Source organism: Nannospalax galili, unplaced genomic scaffold (genome assembly GCF_000622305.1).
Source record: "Nannospalax galili isolate Female #2095 unplaced genomic scaffold, S.galili_v1.0 scaffold373, whole genome shotgun sequence".
Classification (NCBI taxonomy): Eukaryota; Metazoa; Chordata; class Mammalia; order Rodentia; family Spalacidae; genus Nannospalax; species Nannospalax galili.
In genome coordinates this window covers 39,745-43,018 of record NW_008332085.1, presented here as the reverse complement: position 1 = coordinate 43,018, position 3,274 = coordinate 39,745, and positions in this window count along the sequence as shown.

Sequence of the window (3,274 nt, the reverse complement as noted above, 5' to 3'; positions counted from 1 at the left end):
TAAATAAATAAATAAATAAATAAATAAATAAATAAATAAATAAATGTATAATTTTAATTGGGTCCAGACAGTGTGACATACACCTTTAATTCTAGCACTCAGGAGGCAGACAGAAGCAGGCAAATCTCTGTGAGTTTGAGGCCAGCCTGGTCTACATGAGTTCCAGGCCAGCCAGGGCTACTACTGAAATCCTGTCTCAAAAAAACTGGGGTTCAATCCTTAGCATTCCCTACAACACCATATATATATGTATATGTATATATGTGTATATGTATGTGTGTATATGTATATGTATATGTATGTGTATATGTATATGTATGTATATGTATATGTATGTATATGTATGTGTGTATATGTATATATGAGTGTATATGTATGTATATGTATTTGTATGTATGTGTGTATATGTATATGCATTTAAAGATGGCTCTCTCACTGAGCAAGCTCAGGCAGTCCTGAATGGCCTGTGTGGCTGAGCTGAGACCTCCTGCCAACAGCTGTGGGAAGGAGCTGTCCTGGAAGCGGTTCCCGGCCTCAGTCAAGTGAGTTCGGTCCCCATCAACATCTGACAGCACCCTCATGAGATACCCTGAGCCAGAGCCACCCTGCTAACCCACTCCTGGGTGCCCTTTCCTCCAAATCTGTTTGACCACTAAGTGTGCAGGCTCATACCTGTCATCCCAGGACTCGGGAGGCTAAGGCAGGAGGATTCCTTCGAGTCTGAGGAAAGCCTGACTTCATAAGCAATTCCAGGCCAGCCAGAGCTACATTACAGACTTTGTTCCAAAAACAACAGCAGGATCTGGGGCTGAGTCTTGGTTGGTACAGTGCTTGCCTAGCATGCATGTAGCCCTGGGTTCCTTCCCCAACTCAGAAGGTAGAGGCAGGAGGATCAGCAGTTCAAGGTCATTCTAGGCTATCTATCAAGTCGGAGACTAGCCTGGGATACATGAGACCTGGTCTCAAAAAAAAGAGGGAAAGTGGGGGTAGAATAGATTGTTCTGTGGTTAAGGGTGCTTACTGCAAAAGCATAAGGACCAGAGTTCAAATCCCCAGTACCCACATAAAAAGCCAGGCATGGCTATGCCTGCCTGTAACTCCAGTACTGGGGAGCAGCAGAAGCAGGTGGATCCCCAGAGTTCAGTAGCCAACCTGCCTAGTCAATATGGCAGATAACAACCCTCTGTATTTCCAACACCCTCTTCTGGCCTCCATAGGCATTGTACAACACCAGTGAGTCCCTTAACATACATGCAGGAGATATGCTCATACGCATAAAATAAAAATGTTTTTAAAAGACTCTGTTCAAAAAATAAATAAAACAGAAATGATAGCAGGTACTACAACTGTAACAGAACTTTGCTGTGCCTGGAAATTTCTTTTTCACTTTTTTTTTTGCTATTTTATTAATTATTTTTATTTTATGTGTACGAGAGTATTGCCTGCATGTATGTGCATGCACCCATGTCGTGCAATGCTGTGGAGGTCAGAAGAGGGCTTCAGAGTCCCCTGAAACTGGAGTTAAGGATGGTTTATAGATGCCATGTGGGTGCTAGGAATCGAACCCGGTTCCTCTGCAAGAGCAGTCAGTGCTCTTAACCGCTAGCCATCTCTCCAGCCCCCACGTTATTTTTTAATGGTGCATGCTAGATGTCTCTCATTTCGTTTGGATTGACTGCAGAATTAGAACAGCTGATGCTGCTACTGAGGCACAACTTGCTGCTTTTATTGGTCTTTTTCTTCAAAATAAATATAAAATGAAAATAAGTATATATGGGGCTGGAGAGTTGGCTCAGTGGTTAAGAGCACCGACTGCTCTTGCAGAGGACCCGGGTTCGATTCCCAGCACCCACATGGTGGCTACAAACCGTCCTTAACTCCAGTTCCAGAGAAATCCAAAGCTCTCTTCTGACCTCTGTGGCACTGCACGACATGGGTGCACTCACATACATTCAGGCAATACTCATACACATAAAATAAAAATAATAAAATATTTTAAAAAACAAGAAAGGAAAATAAGTACATATTTGTACTTGTTATGGTGCTAGAGAGATTGTTCAGTGGTTAAGAGCACATACTACTCCTGTGAAGGACTTGAGTTTGAGTCCCAGCATCCATGTCAAGTGGCTCACAACTGCCTGCAACTCCAGTTCCAGGGGATCAGATGCCTCTGACCTTCACAGGTACCTACACTCACACATAACCATACTCAGACACAGACACATAATTTTTTAGATTTTTATTTATTTTTATTTTGCGTGTGTTTTTTGCCTGCACATAAGTGCACCACATGCATGCAATTCCCACAGAGACCAGAAGAGGCTGTTGAATCCCATGAAACTGGAGTTACAGAGGGATGTTGGGTGCTGGGAATCGAACCCAGGTCCTCTGCAAGAGTAGCAAGTGCTCTTAACTGCTGGGCCATGTCTCTAGCCCCACATAATTTTTTAGTTGTCTGTCTTTTTGAGATAGGGTCTCTCTGTATCCCCAGCTGGCTTTGAACTCACTATATAGTCCCCAGCTGGCCTCGAACTCACAAAGATCAGCCTGCCTTTGCCTACCAAGTGCTGTGATTAAAGGCTTGCGCCAGCACACCTGTCTAGTTTGTGGGGTTTTTTTGTTTTGGTTTGGTTTGGTTTTTTTTCGTTTGTTTTTGGTTTTTGAGATAGGGTCTCCCTGTAGCCCCAGCTGTCCTGGAACTCACTATGTAGACCAGGCTGGCCTTGAACGCACAGAGATCCACCTGCCTCTGCCTCCCAAGTGCTGGGACTACAGGTGTGTGCCACCACGCCGGGCTAGTTTGTGTTTTTGAAACTGGGCAGGCTGGCCTTGAACTCATTATATAGTCTAGGCTGCTTCAGGTTCAAGAACCTCCTGCCTCAGCCTCCTGTGTGCTGGGATCACAGGCACCACACATCAAGCTTCTTTGACTCTTTCCTTTTGTTGTTGTTGTTATTATTATTATTTATTATTATTATACCTGCATACGTTTTTTAAATATTTTTATTAATTCTTTGAAATTTTCACATAATGTGTTTGGATCATATTCACCCCCAACTCCTCCCTACTTCCTGTCACTCTTCCATCAACCTATTTGACAACTATTTAGAGAAATCCCAATCAAATGCCACATGGTAGGAAGAAATCAAGGTTCTTCAAAGTTATCTATGCATGGATAAATGTACAATGGAAAGAAAATTTCAGGGGCCAGCAAGATGGTTCAGTGAGTAAAGGTGCTTGCTGACAAATCTGACGACCTGACCTGAGTTCAATC